Here is a 12,344-nt window from a genome sequence, read left to right on the forward strand (position 1 = left end):
AGCATATGGATAGTTGGCAGCAATTCAATAATATGAGCCATGGCTTGTTACCTCAGGGAAATCATATTCTCAAGCAGGAAGAAAGATGAGTACCCTTAAAATATTTAGATAATACCAGATAGCTGCTCTTTAAGCATTAACAAGAGTAAAGGCTAAGTCCTCAAACCATGCCCATGCATTAGAATGGGTTATCTAGGCTGACAGTAATATAGGAAATATTAAATAACTTAGTTCTGATGTCCACTAATAGTAACATGAAGTAATCAACTAGACAAAATCATTAAATGAAGACATAGAATGAAGGCAGAAACATGGACTTAAGCTCTGCTTGATAGCTGTGCCCCTTTGGGCCCATTCTTTAAACTTTCTAAGTCTCAGTTTTCATCATCTCTCAAATGGGTAAAATAATAGTTGTAATACCTATGTCAAAGAATTATTGTGAAATAATGTACAAAAAGGATCACATGAATGTCATTTTAGTTCCCTCATCTAGATAAATGAATATAATTCATACATTTTAATGCACCTAGTATTCTTACTTTAAAAAAAGAATATCAACTTTGGGGCAGCTAGATGGCGCAGTGGATAGAGCACCGGCCCTGGAGTCAGGAGTACCTGAGTTCAAATCTGGCCTCAGACACTTAACACTTACTAGCTGTGTGACCCTGGGCAAGTCACTTAACCCCAATTGCCTCACAAAAAAAAAAAAAAAAGAATATCAACTTTGAGTGGCTATGATTATTTTCATTACATTATTGCAATGGATTCACTTCATTAGCATGGGAATAATTCTAAAAAGATCTTATATAATTAATCCTTACTTCATAAATACATTTTTTCTCTGAATGAGGTAGTAGTGATTTAATAATTTAGTCTTATCCCTTAAGCAATATTCAATTGATATCATGCATATTTCTAGAAGTCACAGTACAACTAGAGAAACTGCTTTAAAGTAAACATCTGCATCATTTGTAGTCGTCATGATAGTCTATGATAATTTTTTGATGGGAAGAATAGAGCTTGTCTCATTTGTGCTCTGGATTAATTTAAAGTTTTAAATTTTAAATTCTACCAACTCTTTTAATTTCCTGTTGATTTCTTCCTAATATCCTACTGGGCACTGTTGCATTATGTAATATTTTGATGAAATGCTAACTTTTAGTCACAGGCAGAGCAGATATATGCCTAATTGATGTGATTTCAGGGGCATCTAAAATCGATCTGTCTCCTCCATCTCAACTATTCTTCAACTTCCTTGACTATTTCCTCTGTCCTAGAGTTCTACAGTTAAAGAATTGACTCCAAATTAACGTCCTCCTCTCCTTATAAGGTAGATACCTCTAGGGGGGTTAAACATTAAGCTCCATCAGTCATTTATAGTTCAGCATGAATTAATTTATCAGATCTATTTCTAAAAGCTAGTTTTGATGGACAAGGATGAAGATTGCACAAGGCAGCTGTGTTAAGGATAAGTTGGTAGTAGGTATGACAGGATTCTGATGAAAGGGCATATAACAGAGACAAATACAATTACAAATACAAACTTCATGGTTTTACTAAGGTCTGGTACCATTTATTTATACCATATCTTATACTTAGTTTCTTCTACAGGCCTTATAATAACTTGCACATATAGTAGATACCCATAAATGCTAGATGATCAATTGGTTAATTTCTATCCCTGCAATGACCCTTCTTGACTCTGCCTTACCTTAAGCCAAAATATTTTTTAAAATATATTCATTATTGTTCCTCCTAATTTTAGTTCACCAAGGAAGCATTGATAAGGATTATGTGTCATTTCATTTAAGCATTCTCTTAGTCTGTAAAATGTGATGTTTTCTATAACTAAAATCTCCAAAAGACACTCTTCCCTATCTCTGTCATGTAAGTGATCAGAGAATTGCATATATTAATATCTTAGTGCTGCAGGAAGAGAAGTTCAAAGAGGTAGGTGCCAAGGAAGCAGACAGATGTAAATAATGTTTACTTTGTTAGCAATTTCTAGTCTGTCTAGCCATAGATTATTATGTAGAAATGCACAATAAAACCCTGGCCTTGTTTGAGACTGAAAGTCAGTAATTCATAATTAAGACCAAAACAGGCATTTTTGCAGTTTACAGAATACTAATAAAGTTGATGTAGATTTACATTCATATACAACTTTTAAAATTATGAGATTGGAAATCATCTAAAAGGAACTGATTTTGAGAAAAAGTCTAGATTAATTCATTGAATTTCCAGGTAAATTTTTTTCAGGGACTGAATCCATCTTCTCTACAGGGCCAGGGTTTACAGCATACAGAATTGGCAGCTGATCTTTAGGTATTTCTGGCTTAGGCTCCATTTTTGCTTATCAACCCTACTAATATCTACTCTTCCCCCAACTCAATATCATCAAATATGATAATGGATGGAGATACATCAAGGTGAAAAGATTAGAGAGTCAAAAAGATTTTGTAGATAATCTATTTCATTCTAATTTTTTAAATAAGAAAACTGAAACTTAGAGATTAAGTGGTGTGCCAAAAGTCACATAGTATCAGAGCTATTATTCATACCTAAATATATTCTGATTCCAAATTCAGCATTCTTTCTGCTATGGGTTTCTGTGGGCCTCCAAGGATGGCAGCTCAAGAACTAGAAGGCCATCTAGTCCAACCCTTTTATTTTTCCTATGAGGGAACTGAGGCAAATGGAAATTAGGTGATTTGCAAAGTTCACACATAGTAAATATCAAAGGTGGGATATGAACCCAACTCCATTGACTACACAACCATTTTTTTTTCCAAATACCGTCCTTGATTGTACCTGAGAAGTGCCAGTGTATTTGTATGCAATCAATATTCTTTATTGAAGCAAAACCAACCATTCAACAAAAACGGTCTAATATCTTATTTCTTCAGCAAAGATCTGTTGTCTTTCTTTGACAAACAATCAGGAACTGCCTTATTATATAAGCTCTATTTTTGTCTTGAGTTTTTATTTCTTATAGTTGTCTTTGTAGAGTGAGTGTTCAATGAGAACAAGGACCACATTGTATGTTCCTTTGTGTCTTCCACAGGTCTTATGTGCCTTGCATATACTAGATACTCATAAATGCCAATCCCTGCAATGACCTTTCTTGACTCAGCCTCATTTTAAGCTAAAAGAATTTTAAAAAATATTCATGGGGCAGCTAGCTGGTGCAGTGGATAAAGCACTGGCCCTGGAATCAGGAGGACCAGAGTTCAAATATGGTTTCAGACACTTGACACTTACTAGCTGTGTGACCCTGGGCAAGTCACTTAACCCCTATTGACCTGCCCCCCAAAAAAAGATCATGCAAAAAAATTCATTATTGGTTCCTCTAAAATTGCATACACAGCTATAAGCAATTCTTATCATAAAGATATACAGGTATTTCCCCATTTAGTCACATTTATGCATTTAAAATAAAATATAATGAACATTTATCAATCCCCTATTATTTCCAGAGCACTGCTAGGAGATGATGGATGAGATAAGATGTTTCAGTCAGACTCAGTTCTTCCCTCATGAAGCTTGAAGCATAGCAGTAGAATAATGCTGTCAACACAGATGATGTCTCATGATAAATATACTGGAGCATTATAGAATTCTGTGTCATAGGAAGTCTGAAGGAGAAGCTTGTCATTTTGAGAGTTAGGGCAGTTTATTCATTCATTTATTTGTTTGCTTTAAAAAAAAAATCTGGGGCAGCTAGGTGGCACAGTGGATAGAGCACTTGCCCTGGATTCAGGAGGACCTGAGTTCAAATCCGGCCTTAGACCCTTGACACTTACTAGCTGTGTGATCCTGTACAAGTCACTTAACCCCAATTGCCTCAACAAAAAAAAATCCACTCATCCATCTATCTATCTATCTATCTATCTATCTATCTATCTATCTATCTATCTATCTATCTACCTATAAATCAATCATCTGCTATATTTATGTGTATCTAAGTTCCAATTAGTGCGAGTATTTAATCCCTTGGAAATGGTTGAATATATTTAAATTTGCAGTGATTGAAATTACATTTATGTAAAATATGATCATTGGTTCCAGCTTAATGGAAAAATGCAGTATGAATTAAAATAATATATCTACTTCTGGGGAGTTCATTACTTGCACAAATAGGGACCTTGTTGAACCATGCATGAAGATGCATATACATAGAATCTACCATATAATCAGTCAAAATGATGAAAAGATTAATGAAGGAAAGTTACTAAAGAAAAATATAGAGAAACTATATGGCTTTGGGAGCAAAGAAAAATTTTAAGGGAAAAAAAAAGAATGAAACATAATATTTTCCTGAATTTCTAAAACACACTAAAGTTTACAAAAAAAACCCAAACAACCTGTGAGGTAGAAGTATATAAGATATAGTAGATGGGTTGGAAAATACAAATATTATAAGTGAGAACCTACCTGAGGTATTTTGAAGCCAGTTCAAATGGGTTCATAAAAGCTGATTGTTTTAGCATGAGCATTTACACCTCAGATATCAGAAAGCCTTGAAAACCAGGACTTGATTTTTTATTTTATTGTCTAGATTTATGTCTATGTTTTATTATCTAGATTTATGGAAATAAAGAAAATAATATTAGGAATGCAAATTAAAGCTTAAAAGTATTTTGTATGAATGTATGTTTTGCCTCAGTTTCTTCATCTGTAAAAAGAGCTGGAGGGGCAGCTAGATGGCGCAGTGGATAGAGCACCGGCCCTGGAGTCAGGAGTACCTGAGTTCAAATCCGGCCTCAGACACTTAACACTTACTAGCTGTGTGACCTTGGGCAAGTCACTTAACCCCAATTGCCTCACTAAAAAAAAAAAAAAAAAAAAAAAAAAAAAAAAAAAAAGAGCTGGAGAAGGAAATGGCCAACCAATCTAGTATTTTTGCCAAGAAAAACCCCAAAGGGGTCATGAAGAGTTGGACGTGCCTGGAAAATGACTCAATAGCAAAAACAATAAGGACATAAGTGATGGGAGAATGTTCCCATGATTGGGGGGTTAGGGTGAAGGGAGGCCTGTACATATGCACAGAAGAGGGAGAAGGTAGAATAAGACTGAGGAATAGCAAGTAGTCTGGTTTGACAGGGACTGAGTGACAATTTGACTTAGCATTTCCCAGTGCTGGTATTGTCTATGCCAGGAGGCTGTCTTGTGAGCTCTGTGATACCTCCCGCAATGCCTCTAAAATATAGGCCTTCTCTTCAGGCAAATGGAGATAGTATTGCCTTCCTTAACACAAGTTTTCTTCAGTCAATTCTGCCCAACTTCCCATACTCAGGTTTCCCTCTTTCCCAAATGATCCTTCTCATTTGGAATGCTGGTCCTCACCCTTTCTATTTGACTCATTCGCTACTTTGCTTCTTTTTTTCAGGCTGCCCTAGTCTTTGATCTGGAGCATGTACTCCAGTCCAGCTCTGTCTCAGACAGCCAGCTGTCAAATGCCTGATCACAGACCTTCCCAGGATTACTCCCTAGAAGCTGTGCTGAAACCTATCCTCTGGATCCATTCCAAATGCACACAGGCAACTAGAACTAGATTGGGGAGTGGGAGAGAACTATCTTGATGAGTGCCATGGAAAGCACTCTGATATTTGAATTCCTGATCTTCATACCATGCTATACTGGCAACTTGATTAAATCCCTTTTCTTAAAAAAAAATTCTGGTCGGTGATTGCATCAATGAAGCAACTTCTGATATTTAATCTCCCTTTACCAATGAAGACTGGCAACACAACTGGGAATTCCTCTGTAATGTATGGCCTTAGAGAGTTTATTAAGAACCCTGAGAGGGAGAAAGACTCACAGTAGAATGTGTTGAAATCATCTTCTAACCAAGAACGGTTTAGAAGGTCAGAAGGACAGAGCTGCTGTGCTAATACAGTAGTCAAGCCCAACCCCACAGTCACCCTGACACAGATCCAGTCCCAGGAAGGCCTCACCAGAGAAACAGACCCCCAGAGCCTCTGAATCAGCTGAAGCACCAGTGTTGTCTGGAACTAAGCTCACAGTCTGGTGAGTGGGCTGAGCCCTGGGCAGGGAGGAGACTACAGGGGTGTTTGCTGGTGATAAGGAAGAACTTGGATTTTACATCCCTGCTGAGAACAAGGATGTAGGCTTGAGTAGCAGTGGTCCAGGTGGGGGAGGGGCACAGGCTCGTCGGAACTAATGACAACAACACACAAAGCTGGTTGATTAGCAAGTTGGTCTGGCATCATCTAAGGACCAGGTAACAGGCCAGGTGAGTGAAGAACCTGATCCTCCTTAAATCTTACCACCTGGGACTTCTTAAGCTTGGGATACTGAAGCCTGGAAACAGTGCCCCACCTTAAGGAGCTAAAAGTCAAGTAAAAGAAAGGCAAGATGAGCAGACAGAGAAAGGTGAGAACCATAGAAAGTTTCTTCAGCAACAAGGAAGACCAAGGGACACCCTCAGAGGAAGATGTCAACATCAGGGCCCCTATACCTAAAGCCTCCAAGAAAAATATGAATTGGTCTCAGGCCATAGAAGAGCTCAAAAAAGACTTTGAAGATAAAGTTAGAGAGGTAGAGGAAAAAATGGAAAGAGAAATGAGGGTGATGCAGGAAAAACATGAGAAAAAAGTCAAATTGGCCAAATGGAAAAGGAGCTACAAAAGCTCTCTGATGAAAATAATTGCCTAAGAATTAGGATTGAACAAGTGGAAGCCAGTGACTTTATGAGAAACCAAGACACAATAAAGCAAATCCAAATGAATAAAAAGATGGAGGACAATGTAAAATATTTTCTGGGGAAAACTGCCGACCTGGAAAATAGGTCCAGGAGAGATCATTTGAAAATTATTGGTCTACCTGAAAACCATGATAAAGGAAAGAGCTTAGACACCATCTTCCAAGATATTCTCAGGGAAAATTGCCCTGAAATTCTAGAAGAAGCAGCTAAAATAGAAATTGAAAGAATCCACTGATCACTTCCAGAAAGAGATCCCGAAAGGAAAACTCCTAGGAATATTATAGCCAATTTCCAGAGCTCTCAGGTAAAGGAGAAAATATTGCAAGCTGCCAAAAAGAAAGAATTTAAGTACTGTGGAGCCCCAGTCAGTATAGCACAAGATCTAGCAGCTTCTACATTAAAGGACCGGAGGGCATGGAATATGATATTCCAAAGGGCAAAGGAAATGGGATTACAACCAAGAATCACCTACTCAGCAAAACTCAGCATAATCTTTCAGTGGAAAAAATGGGACTTTAATTAAAAGAAGACTTTCAGATATTTGTGATGAAAAGACCTGAACTGAATGGCAAATTCGACTTTCAAATACAAGAACCTAGAGAACCATAAAAAATTGGAGCTGGGGGACATACCAGGGGTTGTACAGTGGGTGACTGTCTTGTGTCTAAGGCTGGGTTTTGGCTGGGATCCGCCTGGGTCCAGGGGTGATGCTTTGTCCACTGTGTCACCTAGCTAGGTGATGACATCGTTAGGGTTAAATTGAGGGGTGAAGGGAATTCATTCGGGGAGGGGGAAGGGTAGAAGCAAAATCCTACATGAAAGAAACAGGAAAAGGCTTATGGAGTGGGGGAAGAGATGGGAGAGGATCTGGGCAGGAAATGAATTTTACACTCTTCAGAAAAGGGTCAAAGACCTTAAACTCCTCAGAGCTGCCTCAAGGAGGGACAAACAGACACCTAACTAGGTGGAGTAATCTATTTAATCTGGGCAGTAAATGAGCCTACCACTCATCAGAATTGGCTCAAAGACCTCAATCTCATTAGAATTGGCTCAAGGAGGGAATAATGTACACACTCAATAGGGTGGAGTAATCTCTCTAACCCTGCAGGAAAATAGGAGGGGAAGGGGATAAAGAGAGAGGGGCAAAAGAAGGAAGGGCAGAGTGGGGGAGTGGACAGACAGAAGCAAATCCCTTTTGAAGAGTGATAGGATGAAAGAAGATGGATAATAGAATAAATATCATGGGGAAGGGAATAGGATGGAAGGGAAACAGTTAAAAATAGTAATCATGAAAAAGAGAAAAGGGGGAAAAATTATACAAAAATTATTTATAGCAACTCTTGGTAGAGGCTAAGAATTGAGAATCAAGGGAATGTCCATCAATTGAGAAATGATGGAAAAAGCTGTGTTATATGATTGTAGTGGAATGGTCTTATGTTACAGGAAATGACAAACAGTATGATCCCCCCAAAACCTGGAAAGACTAATGAACATCGATGTATAGTGAAGTGAGCAGAGCTGGGGGAGGCCATTATGCATAGTGACAGTAATATTGTTCAATGAGCAATTGTGAATGACTTAACTACTCTCAGCAGTGAAGTGATCCAAGACAATCCCAAGGAACTAACAAGGAATCTTACTATGCACCCCTATAGAAAGAACTGATAAAAAGAATACTTGTGGATTGTACATATATAACCTGTTTGTGATCTTGTGGAGGGGAGAGGAAAGGGAGGGAGGGAGGGAGAAAAAATTGGAAATCTACATCTTATGAAAATGAATGTTGAAAAGTACCCTTCCATGTAACTGGAAAATAAAATAAATGTTTGTTGCTGAAAAAATAAATAATAAAAGGCAAAAAATTAAAAAAAAGAAAAGAACCCTGAGAGGTTAAGTGACTAAAGAGGCTGTACATGAATGGAGACATTGCCTTCATTTTAAAATTAGCCATCTGTATTCTGTATAATGGGTCTTCTAGTTATTGTTTTTTTATCTTAAAATTATATTTTTAATGAATAAACATTTATTTTCTCCCCCCCAATTCCTCCCAACATGACACACAAAAGAACACAAAACCCTTTAAAATATACACTGTAAAACAAAGCATGCTCTCATTGCTCATGTACAAAAAAAGTTGCATTCCGTATCATAAATTCATTTTACCTGTGTCAGGGTCTGGCTGTCATGCATCCTCATTAGTATTCTGTAATGATTTCTAGAAATAGTATTGATCACAATTCTTTTAAAAATATCCAGTATTTTATTTTTCTCTAATTACAGGTAACACCAATTTTTAACATTCATTGTTTTTTTTATTTTGGTGAGGCAATTGGGGTTAAGTGACTTGCCCAAGGTCACACAGCTAGTTAAGTGTCAAGTGTTTGAGGCCAGATTTGAACTCAATTCCTCCTGACTCCAGGGCTGGTGCTCTGTCCACTGTGCCACCTAGCCACCCCTTTAACATTCATTTTTAAAACTTTGAGTTCCAAATTCTCTTCCTTCCTCCCTTCCACCCCCTCTATGGAGAAGGCAAACAATTTTATATAGATTATACATGTATCCCAATACTTTCAAAGTTGTTTCACTTCACAACATTCTTGTTAAGTTATCCTTTTGGTTCTGTTCACTTCACTCTACACCAGTTCATAAAAGTCTTCCTAGATTTCTTTGAAGTTGTCCTTTCATCATTTTTAGGGCACACAGGTATTTTATTACATTCATATGCTGTAATTTGTTCATCTGTTTCCTAATTGATGGACATCCTTCTCATTTACAGTTCTTTGTCACTACACACATACACACACAGACACATAATGGCCATAAATGTTTTTGTATGTATGGGTCTTATTCTTTTTTCTGTGATCTCTCTGAGGGGCAGCTAGGTGGTATAATGGTTAGAGTGTTCTGTCCTGCCATCAACAGCACCTGCATTTGAATGGGACTACAGAGACTTACTAGCTGTGTGATCTCAGCAAGTCATTGCAACTATCTGCCTCAGTTTCTTCATCTGTAAAATGGAGGTGATAATATCATCTAACTCCCAAGATTGTTTTGGGGATAAAAAAGAGTTAATTTTTAAATTCACTTTGCAAAGCAAAAACATTATCTAAGTGCTGCTGCTGCTCTATTACTGCTACTTCTGTTACTGATGCTACTAGTGTTGTTGGTAGTTGTTTTTGTGGCTTCTAGATTTCATGGATATTAGTATTGTAGATAGTATGTGCAAGTAGGTGGAACAGTGGATAGAACACTAGGCCTGGAGTCAGGAAGATCTGAGTACAAATCTGGCCTCAGGAATGTACAAGCTGTGTGCCCTACCCAAGTTACTTTACCCTATTTGCCTCAGTTTCCTCATATGTAAAATAATCTGAGAAGGAATTGGCAAACCATTCCAGTATCTTTGCTAAGACAACCCTAAACAGGGTCATGAAGAGTCAGTCAGGACTGAAATGACTAAAGAACAAAAAGTACTATAGATTTAGAGCTGAAAGGAATCTTGAAGGCAACGTAATCCAAATACTTTTGTTTTTACTTATGTGAAAACTGAAACCCAGAGAGTTTAAATGAGGCTAAGTCACAGAGGCAGGATTTAAGGCCACGTCTCACCTATGATTTCTACCTATATTTTCTTCAACAATTTGCTTAACCACTCTTGGCCCCCAATTTCCTCAAGAAGTAAATGGGGAGGAGGAAGGTTTGAACTAGAGTCCTTCCAACTCTACATTTATAACTCCATGTTACCATGATTCTATGATCCTCCTGAGTAGAAATCCCATACACTTTACATTGAACCCACATGGTGTCTTCTAGATACAATTGAACTAAATATATTGGTAGCTTTTATACATTTAAATGGATGGATATGGGGGTTAGATTGATGGACAATTTCAGTTGATGGAAATCTTGTCAATTATGACTGTATTTCAAAAATTTGTGCTGGTGAATACTTCTGTCTACAACTGTTAATCCCTTCTTAAGAGATTAATTCAACATGCACTGAAAAAATCTCCAGGCAGGGATAGAGTTGATTCCAAAATAAATTATAATTAAATCCAAATGGAATTAGGCAAGCAATTTGAAAACTCCCTTTTTGGTAATATGGAAGCCATATAGGATGGTGCTTGGATGACGTAAATTCTGTGGGGGGAGCATCAAGACCCATATTATATATTTTTTCTTCTTTTAAAGAACAAGTTGAGTTGTTATACTTGTGTGTAATTATTTCCCAGCATGGTATTTTAATAGGCCACAGGATATCAATTATAGCAACTGCTTAAAATGCATAATAAAACAACATTTTTCAAAGATTCACAACTTTCCTCCTCTTGGTATTTCACACCATCTTCCCTTACAGAGTATGCTGGCAGGAGGGAAAGGGGTAGGACAGCAGGCTTCCCTCCTATCTGGGACAGACTCACCACACTTGCTGTTGGCTCTGCCAGGGGTAAATGCCTTTTTTTTTGCCAACAAAGTTGAGCTTCAAGATTCTACTGGACCTTTGTAGCAAAACAAACTCATTAATTATGTCACCCACAGCACCATATGGTTCAGCATTTCCATTGCTACTGAGGAGTTGAGCAGAGCTTGAGGACTGAACCAATAGGGATAGTGCTTTCTTTGATAAAGGGAATTCCTGGATGAGGAAGCTCCATCTACCAATCCAACTCAATCACCTCTCTGCAACTTGTAGTCTTGAAGAGGTGCCTAAAACACTGAGATGCTAAACAACTTGGCCAGGGTCACATAGCCTGCATGTGTCACAAGTAGGATGACTTAAATTGAGGTTTTCCTGATTCGGACGTCAGTGCTCTACCCACTATGTGCTGTTGTCTCTGCCTCTCACAGTTGGCAATTCAATGGGGATATTTTTGGAGTTTTGCAGAAGCCACAGAGGATATGTGAAGGCCAATGAAAAAGTTTAGAAAATCAGAAATCCATAAAATGTATGTATAGTATTATATAATATAAACATATTGTATCTTTTAATACTATAATGATTTAGATTTCTCTGATATGAAGAGAGGGCCAAAAAATTTTTGCTTGGTTTTTCCAGACCCCAGGGGTGTGACATCCCTAACCCCCAAGACGTGGAAAGGATAACTGTAGTTTTTTCATTCTATAAGATCTGACTAAGAGTGTAGACATGTTAAACTCACAGCCCATGGGCCTCAAATAGCTGCTAAACTCCCAAATGCAGCCTGAACCAGATTAAGGTGTAACTGGGAACTATTTAACATAATAAATAAATGTACAAAAGCAGGTAGATGATGTTTATTTGTGGTTTTCTAGGTCAGTGTGAGGCCTACAACACCAAAGAGAATTCAGGTCATAGAGGCAGAAGACTTGGTTTTAAATCCTAGCTCCAACACAAACTAGCTGTGTGATGTGGGACAAATTACTTCATTTTTCTGAGCATGAGTTTCCTCAAATGCAAAATGGAGAAAACAATCCTTTCATTACCTATCCCGCAGGGTTGTTGTCAGGAAAGCACTTTGTAGATCATAAAACCCTACAGAAATGTGATCTGTTATTAACATATTCAATGTGAGTATATAAATGGACTCCAAGAGGTGAACTAGTTAAGGCCATGCTGGCAGAAAGTTGTTGTCTGCTTTGA

Source organism: Dromiciops gliroides, chromosome 2 (assembly GCF_019393635.1).
Source record: "Dromiciops gliroides isolate mDroGli1 chromosome 2, mDroGli1.pri, whole genome shotgun sequence".
In the NCBI taxonomy this organism is placed as follows: domain Eukaryota; kingdom Metazoa; phylum Chordata; class Mammalia; order Microbiotheria; family Microbiotheriidae; genus Dromiciops; species Dromiciops gliroides.